This window comes from Erinaceus europaeus, chromosome 17, assembly GCF_950295315.1.
Source record: "Erinaceus europaeus chromosome 17, mEriEur2.1, whole genome shotgun sequence".
NCBI classification, from domain to species: domain Eukaryota; kingdom Metazoa; phylum Chordata; class Mammalia; order Eulipotyphla; family Erinaceidae; genus Erinaceus; species Erinaceus europaeus.
This window is the reverse complement of record NC_080178.1, coordinates 50,945,472-50,964,519: the sequence shown is the minus strand read 5'-3', so window position 1 is coordinate 50,964,519 and position 19,048 is coordinate 50,945,472. Positions and strand designations below refer to the sequence as shown.

General features: G+C 49.1%; 1 pseudogene; it reads left to right on the top strand.

The window, feature by feature from the left end:
- LOC132533977 (NADP-dependent malic enzyme, mitochondrial-like) overlaps positions 1 to 17,057 on the top strand; it is a 37,347-nt pseudogene extending 20,290 nt beyond the window's left edge.
- Positions 17,058 to 19,048: the final 1,991 nt, after the last annotated feature.

The window sequence follows — 19,048 nt, the reverse complement described above, 5'->3', positions numbered from 1 at the left end:
CTTTGTGGTGTACTGGGTCCTCTCAGCCTGGACCAGAAAGAAAGCCACCACAGCACTAAAGGGAAGAGTCAACACACCTGTCCCAGTTATGACAGGCTCACACACCTGTCATAGCTACGCAGGGAAAGGCCTGACAGAGGGAGAGTGGGCCAGAGCAAGGCTTCCAGGGATATCAGGGGCTAAGGGTCTGAACCCATATCCTGGTGCATGGTAACCTTGGCTTCTCTGAAGGATGATGACAGATGGGTTTCCTCCACTGAGCCTGCAGCAACCAAAAACCCTCAGAGGGGAGTCGAGGGGACAGAGGACCACACTGGCTCAGATAGGCTGGCATCCAGAGAAGGACCACTGCAGGAGCACTCCCCTGTCTTGCAGGCTGTGGTGGTGAACACATCCTTGGCTTGGGGGACCTGGGCAGCTATGGCTTGAGCATCCCTGTGGGCAAACTGACACTATACACAGCATGACGGGGGTGTCTACCCACACCAGTGTCTGCCTGTGATGCTGGATATGGGCACCAACAACCAGATAATGCTCCCAATCTGGGTCACAAGGGCAGGGATGCTTCTGCCTCAGGGCACCTCCTCTGCACAGGCCACACAGGAGAAGGATAGAGAGAGACACACAGGCAGAAAGAGAGAGATGCCAGGCCAGGCAACATATGTGTCCAGCAATGAAGTAGTTACAGAAGCCAGAACTCCTTTGTTCTGTCTCCCCAAAAGAATTTTGGTTCATACTCCCAGAGGGGGGAAATGTTAAGGGAAGATGACCTGAATTCCACTGGGATCTGAAATGTTTGTCACCAAGAATCTTTATTTCTATACCATCACTGAGAGGGAAGAGGATCTGAAAAAACAGAGGAAGTCAGGTACTGTTTTGCTTCTCTGGGAGAAAAGAGGGAAAAGGAAGGACATTTGGAAAAAGTAATAGGTGTAAGTGTGACTTAGAAAGGAAGTGAATAAATAATAGAAATGAATAAAAGTGGGCAAAAAATAAAACTACATACACACATATATAGACACACACACATACACACACACACACAGAGAGAGAGAGAGAGAGAGAGAGAGAGAGAGAGAGAGAGAGAGAGAGAGAGAGAGAAATATATACTCAACCCACACCTATGACCTCAGAACTATGGCAATTTCTGCAGTAGATGGATGGAAACACAGAACTCTGGTGGTAGGGATGGTATGGAATTAGACCTCTATTATCCTATAATTTTGTAGCACACTGTTAAGTCACTAATAAAACATCAAATTAAAAGGAATCAGGAAAAGAAGCCAGACCAAGTAAGACAAGGGCCTGGCCCAGGTGTGAGCCCCCACACCAAACAGGGATGCTTGGCACTAAGGGAAATTAAGGTGCTGTGGTATCTTTTCTCCTCCTTCACCACCTCCTCCTTCTCATTCTTCTCTCTCTCTCTCTCTCTCTCTCTCTCTCTCTCTCTCTGTCTCTCTCTCTCCCTCTCTGAAAAACTTGGTCCTGGGCAATGAAATTGTGCATGCCTTAGTCCTGGTTCCAAAAAGCTAAAGTCATGGAGAACATGGAGAGAAATGGTGAAAGTAGCATAGTGGTTCCCATTCTAGACTCTTTTCTTCAGTCTTTTTTCCACCAAAGCCATCCTTAAGTCCAAAGATACCTTTCCCACCCACTAGAATTCAGCTGTTTGTTTGCTTGTCTGTCTGTCTGTTTGATTGTTTTACCAGGGCACCAATCAGCAATGGCTAAGGATTGAACCTGTGACCTTGGAGACTCAGGCATGGGGTGTTTTTGGTATTACTATTAAGCTGTCTCCTTTGCCTCCCCGCCCAAAGGTGTCATTTGATTGGATGCTGGGTGTATCCAGAGTTCCATAAGGAAATTCCCTTCCACAACCGGACTCAGGAAGTTTCTCATCTCCTGGCAAATAGAAACCTGGTTCTAGCACTGAGTATCTATGGATCAGTGTTTGTGTTCCATCCTGATTATCTTCTTACGATAAATTCTTAGAAACATAAGGCTGGGAGGGATAGCACAGGGATTCTACACAAATACTTTCCTGCCTGAGGCTCTGAGGTCACAGGTTCAACCCCCAATCACACCATAAACCAGAGCTAAGCAGTGTTGAAGGGGAGGTAGAAAGAGAGAAAAGAAAGAAGGTAGAAAGAGAGAGAGAGAGAGAGAGAGACAGAGAGAGAAATAAATGAAGGAAGGAAGGAAGAAATAAAAGGAGAAAGGAGAAGAAAGATCCTGCAGGTGTGGAGGGGAGGCAAACGTTAGTAGCTGTACTCCAGTGTCTCTCTTCTGTCTGACTCTCTCTACCTCTGAACCTGTATCTAAAAGAAAAACAGTTGTGGAGAGAGGCAGGCAGTGGTGCCCCTGGTTTAGCACACACTGCAGTGTGCAAGGTTCTGGGTTCAAGCCCCTGGTCCCCACCTGCAGGGGCAAAACATCACAAGTACTGAAGTAAAGCTGCATGTGTGTCTCTGTCTCTTTCCTTCTCTATCTCCCTCTCCCCTTTCAATTTCTCTCTGTCTCTATCCAGCAATAAATAAAAAAATGAAGTTATAAATTACAAAAAGGAAGAAAAACAATTGATTGCTGGAACCAGCAGTTTTGTTGTGCAGGAACCGAGCTCCGAAATCAATGCTGTGTCAAAATTTAAACAAAGAAACAAATAACTGAGCTGGCTTGGAGGTGCAGAGTAGCCCCCTAGGCTGGAAGCTTAGCCCCCAGGCCCCTTCAGCACAGATCATCACCTCCCAACCCCACATCCATCCTTCCCACTGGGCTGCCATCCTGAATAGTCTGTCAGTCTGTCTGTCTGCCCCAGGAGCTGCTGGGTGACCCCCTGTACATAGCCTGTGGCAGGAGCATGTACATGGGGAAGATTAGGATTAAGACCAGATGCTGGACGAGTTCATGGATGCAGTCACCCACAAGTGAGAGACACAAGCCCCTGTGATGGTGTGGGGCAGGAAGGGGCTCTGAGAACAAACTGAGGGGGGGGAGTGCTCAGGGGGGATGAGGAATGGAGACTGCCTCACCTTTGAACTCAGAGACAATCAGGGCCATCAATGGTGAGTGTGTGTGGGGTTTGGAGGTGAGTGGTTACTGAAACACATGGGGGAGGGAACCCAGCATCTAAAGTCCAAAGAGGGAAACCTCCAGGCCTGAGCTGTTCTGACTGGAGGCAGGCTATAGGATGTTATGAGTGGAGGGGAAATGTGTCCTTCCCACAGAAGGTTCTAGCATTTAGGATGCCTCACCCCTACCTGGGGCCAGGTTGAGTAAGTGAGCAGGTCCTGTGGATGCTGGCTGTAAGATTAATGAGGGGACATCTCTGCCCTGGAATGATGGTGCCCTCACTTTGCGGAGAACTGCCCAGGGAAGTCCAGCTAAGGCCAGTGAGTTGCTCACTCTGTCTTGCCCCAAATCCCATCAACCAGCTACACACACATACTTGGAACCAAAAAGAAAGATCCAGAAAAAGGAGCTGAAAATGTACCTGAAGGGACGAGTATGCTGAAGAGGACACATGAGGCTGAGGCTCAAAGGGGCAGGAGTGTGGTGGATGTGTGGAGAAGAGCCAGAGGGATGTCATCCAGAAATGCCCACAGAGGTTGTCCTCTGGCCTAAATAAGCCAGCACTGCCCACAGTGCTCTGGCTTCTCTTGGAGCAGAGCCCCCCGACACAGGATGAGGAACTGAATGAACTGCGTGTCTCAGTGGCTCTTCAGGGACTCTTCAAGGAGCTGGGAGTAGCTGAAAGTGCTGGGTTCAAATCCCAGCACCGCATGGGAGCATCCCAACACCAGGGGAACTTTATGCTTGGTGGACCAGTGCTGTTTCTTTCTGTTTTATGCCTGACCCCCAACAAAAAATAGGGAGCAACAAGGCACTATGGGGCTTGTCTGGTAGAGTGCATATGTTATAAGGCCAGAGGACCCTGGTTTGAATCCCAAGCCACTATCTGTGAGCACCTGCAGGGGGGGACACTTCCTGTGCAGAGGAGCAGTGCTGTGGAGGTGTCTCCCCTTCTCTAGCTCTCTATCCCTTTCGGTATGTCACCCTTTCAACTCATTGCTGGGGCTCAGTGCCTGCACAGCTCCATAGCTCCCAGAAGCCATTTATTTTTCTTTCCTCTAGATAAAGGGTGAGTGACAGAGAGATAGAGAGGAGAGACACAGAGAGGAGAAGAGAAATCACAGCGCTGGTCCATTACTTGTGAAGCCACTCCCCTCTCCACTGGTGCCCCCATGTTGTGGCTGAGGTTCAAACCCAGGACCTCTTGCATAGTAGCATATACGCTCACTGACTTCTCCACTCAGATACAGAATCCACTGCCATGTCCAGTTTGAGGGCATCACCAATGCCAATGCCTACCTTCTGCTAAACAAGTACTGAAACAAGTACTGCATGTTAAATGATGATATGCAAGGTAGATTCTGCCTTGGGACTGAGTATCTAGGACTGACTCCCTCACACATGACCACCTGCTGCCAGCGTGCTACTGGGGCTCCACTGCCTCATGGCTCAGGTTTCACTGTGACCTGGGAGAGAGTTCTGGGGCTTTGCTAAACCACTGCTCCCTGGTCTAGACCTTGGAGACCATGGCTGCATCCAGGGAGATGAGTATTACATGACTGCATATATCTGTGACTGTGTACAAGGTCGCAGGGTCTAGCCTCTGGACACCACATGGGATAACCTACAAGTGGGAAGCTTCATGAGCAATGGAGCAGTGTTATGGTGTCTCTCCTCTTTCTATCTCTCTCACTCTTAATCTCTCTGTCTCTTGATGTCTATCATATATATATATATATATATATCATGTAGGTATTGAGCCCTATCAAGAACACTGGTGGCAAAAAATGCAATGAAACATGTAAAGGGCATTCTAAATAATGCAACCAACAAGTGCAAACTGGACTAGGACAGAGCACCTTTGTGAGCCACAGTTTCAGCCTCTCTCCACAGAAGTAGCTAACAAAGACCTGAGGCAGATACAGTAAATGTTTAAAGTGCTAATATATGGGGATCATATGGTGGCATGGCTAGTAGATCATACAGGTTATCATGCTCAAGGACCCAAGTTCAAGCCCCCAGTCCTCATCTGCTGCAGGAAGCTTCATGAGTACTAAAGCAGTATGGCAGATGTCTCTCTCTCTCTCTCTCTCTCAACCAGATGTCCTTCATGTTTACATTTACAGGGAATGATGAAGTGTGAGTAGTGGGTCCCCTTTCTGGTGGCCTTGAAGACCACAGGGGACGGGAGGGGCTGCTAGCAGACACTGTCAAGCACGTTCTGCATTGGAAGTGCCCAGGAGGGTCCAGACTGTGTCCAGGGGCCCTCAACAGTGGGGACTAGAAAGCTGTCCCCACAGCCAACACATGGGCCTGTGACTGCAGATAGAGGACACCCCACAGGGAAAGGACTCTCTGGGGAACAGTCCTGCTCACTGCCAGCCCAGTGTAAGAGCATGCTGCACCTGCTGCCCCTGCCTTTCCCTCTGGCTCTGGCAGAGCTGCTGTCATGCTGAGTCAGAGCAGGCCAAGTAAAGCAGTCCAGGGGTTGGGGTTGGGAGGTGGGGTGGGTGCCTGGGTCCTGCATCCTTGGGTAGACTCTCTTCAGAATTTAGGAGGAAATACGTGGTTACGACTCTGGGAACTATTGCTGGTCTGTCTGAGACCAGGAATGTCCCAGAAGACACCAAAAAGGAGGTGGTGATAAGAGAGTCCTTGCTGGAGTCCAGCAACTCCACACTAGGCTGGGGAGAGGGAAGCCCACCTGGTCTTCCCTGGTTTTGCCCTGGTCCCTGTGTCCATGGGGGTAGATGGGAGTGAGGGCACACCCGGTCCCATCACTTTTATGCCTCCCAGTGGCCACTTGTGGCTTCCATTAAGTGACCCAACTTAATGACACGGAGCTGACAATGGGCCCACAGGGACAGTTGGCCAGTCACTATGGCTAGCATCCAACAAGCCCACCTTCTACAATAAATGGTTCAACTGGAGGCCACATTGGCCCACTATTCAGCCCTCATTCCCTAGTTGGTCTGAAGGGTTTGTCAGGTGACCAAGAATCTGGGGCTTAGCATCCTGAAAAGACATTGCAGTGGTTTTGCAAAAAGGCTTTCACTCCTGAGCCTCTGAGGTACAGGTAGAATCCCAGCAGAACCATAAGTTTGAACTGAGCAGTGCTTTGTTTAAAAAATAAATGGATAAATAATGAAATCCCTCTTGAATATACATATTTGAAATACACACATACAGATATATGAAGTATTGGGGCCTGGGTGGTGGTGTACCTCGTTAAGGGCTTTATTATCATGCGCAAGGACCCAAGTTCAAGTCCTCAATCTGTTGCTACCTGCAAGGGGAAAGCTTCGTAGGTGGTGAAGCAGTGCTGGAGGTTCTCTCTACCTCCCCCCTCTCAGTTTCTCTCTGCTCTACCAGATAAAATAAATAAAGTAAATAAAAAATAAATGTTAGCAAGAAAGATAGACTACATATATATGAAATAAATATACATATTTGAAAGAAACATGGTTAAGGTGGGAGGCTTTGAAGGAGACAGGCACAACAGCTCATTCAGATAGTGCACTCCTTTCTCCTGTGCACAACCCAGGTTTGAGCCCAGCCCCCACACACTGGAGGTGCTATGGTCTCTCTCTCTCTCTCTCTCTCTCTGTCACCAGGGTTATCACTGGGGTTCAGTGTCTGCCTGACTCCACTACTCCCAATGACCATTTTTTTCCTTGAGATGGAGAATGAAAGACTTCAAGGGAAGTAGAGATACCACAGTACTGTTCCACCACTTGAGAAGCCCCCACCCCTCTGCAGAAGCTCCCTTAGGGTGGCTGGGGGACTTGAACCCAGGACCTTATATATGGTAATGTGTACACTCTACAGGGTGAGCCAACTTCTGATCCCCCCTTTCTAAGTCCTTAATATGTCACCCAAGAGCCACCCCCAACCCCCATGAAAGTCAATGTTGGAGAAAAAAACAAACCTTCTGTTGTAGAGCTCAAGACTTGTTGTTCAGCCTTTGAGGTTCTGGGCTGAACTGTGTGTTGTGGGGGGAGTAACTTTTTCCTCCAAAGGGAGCCTCCAATGGCACCCCAGGGAGAACACCCAAAGCCAGCAAGGCAGCCAAGGTGTTGGGGGGCTCAGGAAGCCACATACACTGCTGGGGTAGAGAGTACCAATGTTCAAAGGTCAAGGTGCTGCTCAGAGGTCTAGGAAAAGTATATTTGGTGACCTGGGGGAGCAAACTGGGTGCAGTAGAGCAGGAAGCAAGGTGGCAGTGGATACTATCAGGGTTAATCAGATTCCAGCCACCAGAGAGAACATTCCACTCCCAGGACCAAGGCCCAGCCTTGAGGCTGTTCTGCTGATGGTCTTTGAGCCATCTGCTGGTCAGAGCACAATCCCTCCTCCAAGAGACAGAAGGCTGCGCTGAAATAGGTTCCCAGGCTGAGGAAACCCTGGAATTCTTCTACGGAAGATTTACAGGCGCTCAAAAATCATCAGGCTGGCAGAAACACATCTTTATACTCCAAGAAATTAATATTAAAGATGGTTGGCGGGAAATACCTATTCAAAAAGGGTACCAGAGACTTCTTTGCTGGATTTCGAGGGCCTCTTGTCATTCAGGGAAAGATATCTATCTTTTGTGTCATAAGATCTGTGAGTTCAGATTTGTGACTCCCTGACTTGGCCTTGGAAGTTTCTTTGAGTTGAATATGATTTCATGAGCCCAAGAGACCTCCTACTACTAGGCCCCCAGACAATATACATGCTATGCAAACCAAGCTGTAAATTCATGTTCAAATCTATTCTCCCCTGTCTGCAGTAGTGTTAGGCCCTGGTGATCCACTAGGCATAAAATGTAGGCCAAAGACTGTACTTGAGTCCCCACACAGCAAATCAATATAAAGGGCTGGTGTGTGTGTTTGGGGGGTAGGATGTTGGGAGAAAGAAAATCAGCATCCCTTGACCCTGATTTCCTACCTCTCCCCAAAGAGCCTCTCTTCCCTTCTGGTTCCCATTCATTGGCTTTAACATCCACAAGATTATCATTATTTGATCTGGTCCATTCCTGTGTTTGCTTCTGAGTGGGAGGGCTACACAGCAGCTTCTGTCTTTACATAACAGACTGCTACTTAGGTCTTCCTCGGTCTCTCTGGGAGCCAGCTGGACACATGGGGCACCCCCTACCCCCACCAAGTAGCTGAGCCCACTCTGTTCTGTCACAGGCACAGCCTCTCTGGCAGTGGCTGGGATCCTTGTGGCTCAGTGGGTCACCAGAAGCCGGCTCTCTAGCCATGTGTTCATCTTCCGCTGGGGAGGTAGGTACTGCCAGGAAATGGAGAAGCCTAGAGGCAGCCTGGCACGATGCCTCATCTGGACACTGCACTCCTTTGCCATGTGCACGGGCACTGCATTGGAGGAACTTCCAGACCTGTGGGCTTTTTGCATCCTCCCTCATTTGAAGATCCCTGCGTCCCCCAGGTGTGGAGCAAGGAGGGCTGGCTGCTACCTCCCTGGGTCTGAGCCTGTCCTGTGTGGCACCCCCAGGCTGCCCTGGGCATCACTCACCTCCTGGTCATGGCCCTGGAGCAGGAAGGCATCCCTGCGACTGAGGCCACCAAGAAGATCTGGATGATGGACTCCAGGGGACTCATTGTCAAGGTGGGTTGGCCTGGGGGCAAGACATGGGGTATCTTACAGTAGCTGGAGATGGGGTGCTCAGCTGTGAGGAGGCAAGTCTGGCAGGCAGGAGAGAGAGGAGGAGGAGGAGGGCAGGGCCTGCTCTTTATTTGGATTGATGGATTGATTGATTTTGCCACCAGGGTTACCATTGGGGCTCAGTTCCTACACTGCTTCATTAGTTCTGGCTGCTTTTTTATGTAGAGAGGAAGAGATAGAGAGAAATAGAAAGGGGAAAAAGGAGAGAGAAACAGAGAGAAATGTAATTACCCTGCAGCACAGAGTGACCCCACTCAGATGTCACTTAGAGCCTGAACTCAAGCCCCAGATTCCACTAGCTTAGAAAACTGGGGAGAGGGACCCACGAAACTGTTCAAAGGTCAGAGCTGAAAATGTAAATACCGGGGCTAGGAGGTGGCACATCTGGTAGAGTGTTGGGACTATGTGTAAACCTGATAGAGCTTAGGGAGAACCACCCCTGTCCTTGGATGGAGGTCTGAGAAGATAACCTCTTGGTAAGTCTCTCTCAACTGAGATGAGCAAAAGGGGGGAAACTCAGACTTAGTTCTTTCCTTCTTGACTCTCAGGCCCACAGAAACCCCAATACTACCCTCTATTAACTGCAGGCCACATGGCTGCAGATTCACTTATTCAATGTTACCTTCTGATCACAGAAGAACACACTTCATCACACACCTCAGACCCCAGACAAGAGAAATTCCAAACTATATGGCTTTTTGATATCCATCTTCTCTCTGTCTCACCCTTCTGGTTTAACCCCTATGCTTCTCTCAAATACCCTTAGATTATTAAGTTGCTGCATCATGGAGAATAACTGTCTTGTATCTCATCAATTCCTGTGATACCAGCCCCCTACGATAGGGCCAAGCCGACCTTTAAGAAACCTGTAATTTCTGACATATTTCAATAATTCCCTTTGTTTGGTTTTCTATTTAACTCATGTCCACCTTGCTAATAAACGAGTTCTGAGCATGCTGGAGAGCTCCCTGGTGTCTTTTACTTCATGTCACCCCTGTCGTGAGAGAGAAAGAACTGGTCCGTTACCTTTCCCCCCGCCAGAGACGTGACAGTAGAGCACCCCGCCAGAGACGCGACAGTAGAGCACACACGTTCCCATTTGTGAGAACCTGGGTTCAAGTGCCTGGTCCTGACCTGCAAATGAAAAATTTCCCGAATAGCAGAACAGGCTTAAGATGTCTCTCCTTACTCCCTTTCTGTCACTCTCTGTCTCTATAAAAGTAGGGGAGAAAAAAGAAAAGAAAAGAAAAGGAGAAGAGGGGAGAAGGAAAGAAAGGAAGAAGGAAATAGAGACCACCAAGAGTAGTGGAGTTATGTAAGTACTGAGCCTGGGCAATAACAATGCTGGGTATAATAATAATAATAATAATAATAATAATAATAATAATAACATTAAAGTATAAGAACCATGGACACCTGCATCCAAGAGCCATATATTTCAGTGGGCGGGGTGTGTGCCTTGCCATGCACTTGAATCACATTCAAACCCTAGCACCACATGGGAGGGTGTCGCTGTACTGAGAGCTTTGGTGCTGTGATGGCTCCCCTTCCGTGTGTGTGTGTGTGTGTGTGTGTGTGTGTGTGTGTGTGTGTGAATTTCTCTCTCTCTCTTTCTCTATTTCTCTCTCTCAGAAAGAAGTACAGAGTACTCTCTGTGGCTCAAATGCAGCAACTCTCCCCAGGTTCCTCACAGCTACACCCTTTCTTTCTGTCTTTGCAGGGGAGGAGCCATCTGAGCCCTGAAAAAGAGACTTTTGCCCAGGACTGTGCTGAGATGGGCTCCTTGGAGGAGGTAGTGCAGCAGGTGAAGCCCACAACCATCATAGGTAGGAGGGTCGGCCAGGCTCGGAGGTATTGAGACTCCATGCTGGCAAAGCTCTCTCTGCTCAGGCCACAGCTTTTGTTGAGCAGCTACAGGGTAAAAGTCTTGGGACTATGGGGACAGCAGGAGCCCTCCTGGCAGAGTACACATGTGACCAGACTTGAAGGCCTGAGTTCAAGTCCCATGTCACCAAAGGGAGCTGCTACAGGAGGGGAGCTTCTCAAAGGTGGAGCTATTCTGCAGTGCCCCCCTTCCCTCTGTGTTTCTCTTTGGAGGAAATAGGGGAAAGGGGGCCACTGGGAGCGGTGGAGCTGTGCAGACATAGAGTCCCAACAAGAACCCTGATGGCAAAAAATAAAATAAAATAAAATAAAATATTATAGTATTATAGGATTGGACTGAGAAGAGAGAGTTTGAGTCACCTGACCCTGGGTTCAAGCCCTGGTATCCTGCCACCAGGAGAGCTCCATGGATAATAGGGTGATGCCATGGTGTCTTTCTCTCTCTGTCTTTCTCACCTCTCTCTCAGATATTACATGGAGGGGATTGACTGGGGTGTAGGTGGTATCGCATGTGACAGTGTTCCCCACCCTGTTCCAAAGCCAGAGCACTGAGGCTTCCAGAAGGGCTCAGATACCTTCCATGCCTGAGGCTCTGAGGTCCCAGGGTCAAGCCTGGTGTCACCAGAAGCCGTAGTAGTAGCAGTAGCAGTAGCATTAGCAATAGCAGTAGCAATAGTAGTAATTAACACATTTAGCTATACTGGCCAAGATCAAATAATCTAGCTGTGACTCCTCCCTCGTGTGCCGGCTCCCAGGTGTGGCAGTCATGGCTGGTGCCTTCACAGAGCAACTCCTCAGGGACACGGCCTCCTTCCACGAGCGTCCCATCATCTTCGCCCTGAGCAACCCCACCAGCAGGGCCGAGTGCACAGCTGAGCAGTGCTACCATGCCACCCAGGTCAGCAGGCCCTTACCAGGCGGGCAGACGAGCTCTCCAGGGGAAGATGACGATGGGGCCTGGGAGCCTGGAGGAGGCATGGACATGGCCCAAGAGCAGTGGGGCTGGCAGGCAAGTGGGTGGGTGTCCAAGTGGACAGGTGAATGGGCAGGCAGGTGGGCAGCTGGAGGGCAGGTAGGTGGGCAGGCTGAGATAGGCAGGTTCTAGGACCTAGCAAGGGGCTCCCAGCTCTGTCCCCCTACCCCCACCCCAGGGCTGGGGCATCTTTTCCAGCAGCAGCCCCTTTGAGTGCATGACCCTGGAAGATGGCCACACCTTGATGCCTGGGCAGGGCAACAACGCTTACGTGTTCCCAGGGTTGGCATTGGGTGTCATCGCAGGTGATGTGTGGAACATCCCTGATGAGCTCTTCCTCCTCACTGCAGAGGTAGGCCACCTGCTGGGGAAGCCCACAGAAACTTTCCAGAAGCAAAGGTAGGGTGCATGTCTGAGTATCTGTCCCAACTCAGAAAAAGGGGGTGGATACCCCTCCAGGTAAAGTGTGGACATGAAGGTCCTTTCTGTTCTTGTCACCAGCTTCAGCACATTGGGCTAACTTTTTCAGATAAAGGAGGGAGAGGGGAGAGGCCCCATAGCCCCAAAGCTTCCCCTTTCCCCCGTGCTGTGGGAGCTGGGCCTGGACTGGGTTTCACATCTGGGAAAGCCCCTATGTTCCCAGGTGAGTTAACTCCCGGCCCTGATATAGTCACTGTAGTTTGTGTGTTGGTTTGAATTGATTTGCTCATTATGGAACACTGCTCAGCTTTGGTTGATGGTGGTGGGCAGGGATGGAACCTGGGATCTCAGAGCCTCAGGCAGGAAAGTCTTTTGAAGCACTATGCTTGCTGTCTCCTTGGCCCCAGAAGATTTTTTTCCCACTTTTTAAAATTTGTGATTAATAGTAAATTATAAGATTTTACAGTGTATAGTTTCACACCACGCTCATCACCAAAGTTCTGTATCCCCACCCTTCCACCTCCCAAAGATAACCACCATAGTTCTCACAAGTCTTACAAAATCTGCTGCTTCAGGTGCTGCTTCTCCTCCTCCTACTATTCCTCCTCCTCTTTCTTATCCTCCTCCTCTTTTCAAGTTCATCTGTACCCACTCTCTAGATTTCACTTATGAGGGAAACCATCTGATAGATATCTTCTATCTTATTTATTTCACTAAGCATAATCACCTCTAATTCCATCCATGTTGTCCCAAAGGTCATAATGTCAAGTTTTTTTTGGTCATAGAGTAGTATTCCATGGAATATATATCTTGGAACTTGCTCAGTCCACCATTTCTTGATGGGCATTTAGTCTGCTTCCATTCTTAGAAGACTTTGCACTGGACGTGCTTCATGGATTTTTTTTCTGGACAACTCTGGGCATTCATAAGACCAGCTATATTTGACTAAATATTTATTTTGATGGTGGGGGAGAGGAAGAGAGGGGGAGAGAGACTGCTCAGCTCTGGCACATGCAAGGCGCACCCTCAGGCTTGGGGGGCCTGTACTCAACTGCTGGAGTGTCTCCCTGTTGTAGTGAGTGATGCTGAGTGTTTCTGAGAGTTTATTCAGTGCCAACCTCCCCCAAACACCCCCCCCCCAGAAGCCAAGGCTCAGACTTTGCCTTTGTTCTGGAAATGGCCAAACTCAGCTTATTTCTCTCTTCCCACTCCCTCCTCCCCTCCCCAACCTCACCGACCCCCCCAAGAAATTTCCCAGGAGGTGTCTGAGCAGCACCTGTTGCAGGGGAGATTATATCCGCCCCTCAGCTCCATCAGAGATGTGTCTCTTCTTCTTCTTCTAGCATTTGCCCTTCTTCTGTAATGAGTCAACAACGTCAGGTTGAGCCTGATGTAGAGTTTGGAGACCTCCTATGAATCTGTAGAGGTGGCAGTCATTGACTATGTGGGTCATAGTCTGTCTGTAGCCGCAGGGGCAGTTCGGGTCATCTCTGGCTCCCCAGCAATGGAACATAGTGGCGCACTGGCCATGGCCTGTTCGATAGCAATTGAGGAGGGCCCAATCATAACATGCTAGGTCAAAGCCGGGTGGACACTTGCAGGGGTCTGTGATGAGGTGTTTGTTCTTTACCTCAGCTGACTGAAAACTCTTGTTTCCAAGAGTCTGGAACAGAGAAGTTCAGTGTAAGGCGTAGGGGACCAGATTGGGTGACGAGACGTCAAGCGTTGGACAGGGTGGGCGAAGATATCCCCGTATATTGGCAGGTCTGGTCGAGCATAGAAGTGGGAAATGAACTTAGATGATGGCGCATCCCGACGAATATCTGGCGGGCCGATGTTGCTAAGAACTGGCAGCCATGGAAACAGGGTGGAACGGATGGTTCCAGAAATTATCCTCATGGAGGAATATAATTTGGAATCGACCAAATAGACATGGGGGCTACTGAACCATACTGGGGCACAGTATTCTGCAGTGGAATAGCATAATGCCAGAGATGATGATTGTAGTGTGGTAGCGCTCACGCCCCATGAGGAGCTGGCCAGTCTTGCAATGATGTTATTCCTTGTGCCCACCTTTGCTGCAGTTTTTATGAGATGTTTGTGAAATGACAGAGTGCGATCGAGAGTAACGCCAAGATAGACTGGCTGGGCTTCATGCCGGATTCTCGTATCGCCTAGCTGCACATTAAGCTCACTTGAAGCCGAGGCATGGTGTAGATGGAAAACAGATGATACCGTTTTTGCAGTGCTAGGGATTAGTCGCAATTTTTTTACAGTAATCAGATATCAGAGACATGTCTTTCGTGAGTGTTTCCTCGAGGATGTCGAACTTGGATGCCTGAGTTGCACAGCAGATGTTATCGGCGTAGATAAACTTCCTTGAAGAAGTTTCTGGGAGGTCATTGATGTAAATTTTAAATAGCATAGGAGCCAGAACAGAGCCCTGGGGGAGGCCACTTGAGACAAGCCTCCATCTGCTAGACTTGTCACCCAGATGCACCTGGAATCTTCTGTTTTGGAGAAGAAACGATATAATGTTGGCAACCCATGGAGGCAGGCATCTTGAGATCTTGACTAGGAGACCACGGTGCCAGACAGTGTCATAGGCTGCTGTGAGATCAACAAAGACAGCACCCGTCTTTAAATTCTTCTGGAATACATTTTCAATGTAAGTTGAGAGGGCCAGGGCTTGTTCGTAGATCTTTCTGGGCGGAAACCAGCTTAGGCAGGTGATAGGAATTTCTCTGTAAGGTGAGAAATACGTGACAGAAGCAGCCTCTCAAGGAGTTTGTAACACACAGAGAGGAGAGAAATTGGTCTATAGCTGGCGGCCAGTTTTGGGTCTTTCTTTGGTTTCGAAACCGCTATTACCTTCGCACGATGCCAAACTTTGGTCATAGACTCAGATTCCAAGATGTGGGAGAGGAATGAAGTGAGCCACTTCTTTGCAGCGGGGCCCAGGTTAAGAATGAGTTCTGGGGTTATGTTATCATAGCCAGCAGCTGTTCCCGGTTTAACCCTCTTCAAAGCGTCTTCCAGTTCAGACAGTGTAAAGGGAGAGAGTTTTGGAGATGGACAAGATAACCGGAAGTGGGATGACCACTCATGGGAAATTTCTCTTTTCCAGACTGGGTTGATCTTAGCACGTCCAACTTGAATTAGGTGACTGGCCACTGAGTTTGGAGATACGGGAGTCTGGGAGACTGGAGGGGGTTAGCTACTGGCACCCAGACTGTGAAGAAGCTTCCAGGCCTTCCTACTTGAGTGGGTGAAGTTCAGACTTTCCGTGAGTTGTTGCCCCTCAGCTATATCTGCCCCTCAGCTCCATCAGAGATGTGTCTCTGAGAATCGCCATCAAGGTGAGGACCTCTGCCCTGTGACACTGGCAGAGAGGCAAGTGGCCTTCTCTGTGGCTTGAGGGAGGAGGGGAGAATGGTGCAGAGGATGCTGGGAATGTGCTGCCTGGGCTAAACCCTCCTTGCTTCCTGTCAACCATGCTCTCACCCAGGGCTCCCACTTATGTTTGTGCACACACAGGTATGTGAGGACATGGCTGCACATGTATACACATGTGCATCTTATGCATGCACATATGTGTGAATGCACACGTGTATACACAGAAGACTGTATGGAACCAGAAATGGAACCTGAGAGCCCAAGCCATAAACATAAATCAGAGGTGCCAGGTGGTGGCTCACCTCGCAGAGAGCACAAGTTACCCAGGTTCAAGCCACAGATCCCCATCTCCAGGGGGAGCTTCATAAGCAGTGTAGCAGTACTGCAGGTGGCTCCCCTTCTGTCTCTCCCTCTAATTCTGTCTCTTAATTCTATCTCCCAGTATCTCTGTCTCATTAAAAATTAATGGCCACAGGGAATAGTGGAGTTATGCAGGCAGTGAGCCCCAGAAATATCCCCAATGGAAAAAACAAATGTGAAGCAGTGAAGTTAACTTTGATGATTCCAGGAGTGCTGAGGACATTATTATATTGTTATTTCTATTAATATACATATACATGTATATCTTTACATCTTTTTTGTTGATTAAACCAATTTTTTACTGTTTTGTTGTCTGGATAGTGGTTTACAGGACAGTTGTGGACACATGGGTACAATGTGTCATCTGCAGAACACTCTCAATTCTAACTTAGGTCCTTCTGTTCCATCGTGCACCAGAAACCCTCCCTCCAAGCTCCCCACAGCCCTTTTGCTGCCTCCTTCCCAAAAATCCTTTGCTGTTTTTGTGCAATACATGAAACTCAGTTCAATTTTACTTGTTTTCCCTTTCTGTCCTTGACTGTTAAGATCAGCCTGTGAGTGACAACATCCATTATTCATCCTTCTATTTGGGGCTGATCTCACTTCACATGATTTCTTCAAGTTCCATCCACATGAGGCAAAGGAGATGACCTTGTCATTTTTAACAGCTGATCAGTGTCCCACCAGTGCTCCACTTTCTTAGCGACTTATCTGTCATTGGGCATCTGGTTGCTTTGAAACTTGGGTTGATACAAATAGTGCTGCTATGAAAATACCTGTAGTATTTATTTCCCAAGTCATTTTTAATATTTGTAATATTTATTGGATAGAATCCGAAATTGAGAGGGAAGAGGGAGATGGAGACAGAGAGACACCTGCAGCACTGCTCTATCACATGTACAGCGTGTCCCCTGCAGATGGGGACTGGGAGCCTGAGCCCTGGTCACTGCACATTACAATGATAGCACTTTTACCTGGCCCCATATTATTGTTTGTGTTTTTTCATTTCCTAGAATTGAGGAGCTTCATAGTATATAGTCCTCCTAACTGTCCCTGCTCCCCTACCTGTTGCCCTCCTTAGGGGCACACTAAAGGCCCTTCATCCTTCATCCCCACCATCTCACAGGTCCTCACATATGCCTACAAGCACAACCTGGACACTTACTACCCGGAACCTTTGGACAAGGAGGTGTTTGTTTGCTCCCTGGTCTACACTCCTGACTATGACTCCTTCTCACTGGACAGCTATACCTGGCCTAAGGAAGCCATGAGTGTACAGATGGTCTGATGCCATTTCTGCAGGGCTGGGGGCAGGGGCAAGGGAGGGACACCCACAATACAGATGACCTCTGATGGCTGTTCTTGTCACTGTCTATCCCTAAACTCTCTGTGCAAGAGCAGAAGCCCAGAGGCATCTTGTCCCACAGGCCCTAAATGCCCATCTTTTTAGAACCTCCCTCCACATCTGGCTTAAGGATTTCTCCAGACTTTCTGTTGCCAGCCCTGAACCTAAGCTTGTGAGAAATCTAAAAGCCCCACCTGGACCTCGGCCCTGGCAATGCCCATGACTGCTGGTGGGGAGAGAAGTGTGGTGTGGGGAGTCACTTGGCCAGGAGGAGAGTGGTTCAGGGCATGCAGCTAAGCAATGAGAGAGCAGAGTGGTGGAGCAGTAACTAAAATACACGAGTCACAAGCATGAGATCCTGAGTTTAATCCTTGACATCGAGTGTGCCAGTGATGTCACTGTATGACACAGGAAGCAGACACTCAGGAAACCCCTGCTGCCTGCTCTGCCTAGAGCCACACTGCCATCTGTCAGCCACAACAGGCCCCTTTGGCCCAGGTCTTAGTCTCTCCATATCTCCCAGTGTGCTGACACTCAGTGTAGTGTCCCCAAAGCATAGCTCTGTCCCATGACTCCTGGATTCGGGCTAAAGATTCATGGGGGTTGGGGGTTGTTCCAGAACATTCATTCCTTCAGAAAAGTCCAGGCTTGGGGAGGCATGATAAAATTCACAAGTAACTGTTCTGGAGGAGAGAGGCAGAACATAGCTCTTCATACTAAGGCCTTGGGTTCGAACCCCAGTACCACATGGGAGCACCATGAATGGTAAAAGGGTTGGGGAGCTTCATGGTCAGGGGAACAGTGCTAGGGTAACTTTAGTCTCTCTCCCCCTCTGGACACAGTAAAACATTTGAAGCTGGAGGCCTCTGAGCAATGGAATTACACTAGCACAGGGCCTTGGGCTTCTTGCCTTTAGCTACAGAAAGCTGTTACAAGCAGGGACCCAGGAGGGGGCTGTGATAAAGCCTTGATATAGGAGGCCCAAAGTTGGAGACCTACCACTAAATGGGAGCACCCTGGACAAAGGCCAGTGGAGGGCTGGCAGAAAAGCTTCCCTGAACAGAGGCCTGCTTGGCCCTACACTTAGCCCTGGCTAGAGCCCAACCCCTACCACACTGGAGGAAGCTGCCCTGCTGGGGTCTTTCCTGCTCTCCCTCTGTCTGAAAGAATTGCCTGGAGTGCTGAAGCCCTGGATGGGGCTCCATGGATGGTGGGACAGTACTTTGATCTTGTCTTCTCTCTAAAAATACAGACTTACAGATTGTCCGGGAAGGTAGCTCAGTCACAATGAGCAGGCATGAGGCCCCTGGTTTCCTCCTGGAACAAGGCACCACATTAGATAAAAAAACTATGAACTGGAAAAATAGCTTAGTAGAACAGTGTGCTGCTTTGTCATGTGCATGGCCCTGGTTCAAACCTGACAACCACAGAATTGAGGTAAATTCAGTGCTGCTTCTGTCTCTCAAAAAGTCAGCCCATAGTGGTTAAGTCTTGATGAGAAAAAAAAAAGATTAAGAGCAAGCAGGCACACAGAAATGCTTTATTATTTTAACATAAATTCCAAGAGGAGGTTGTACTTTTTTAGAAAAGGACGGGGGTGACACACAAGGAGGGTACATGCACAAGCAGGAATACACCCTAGGCGAGGTGAGGCTGGGTGCCTCTTCCCCAGCTTCTTTGGCAGATGCTCTGGGGAGCATGGACTGGGTGCCAAGGGCATGAGAATGAAGACAGCACTGCACAGCTAGGGGGTAAAGCTGGGGTCCCCCTCCCCAGCTGCCCTGGAATTAAGTGATATGGGTGAGCTTGGAGGACAGGAGGCTGCACTGGTGGACAAGAGGGGTTGGAGTGGACTGAGGGGAACTGGTGGAGTGGGGGGAAGGAGTTTGGTGGAGTGAGGTGGAATGGGGACAGTTGGAGTGGGGGGAGAAAGG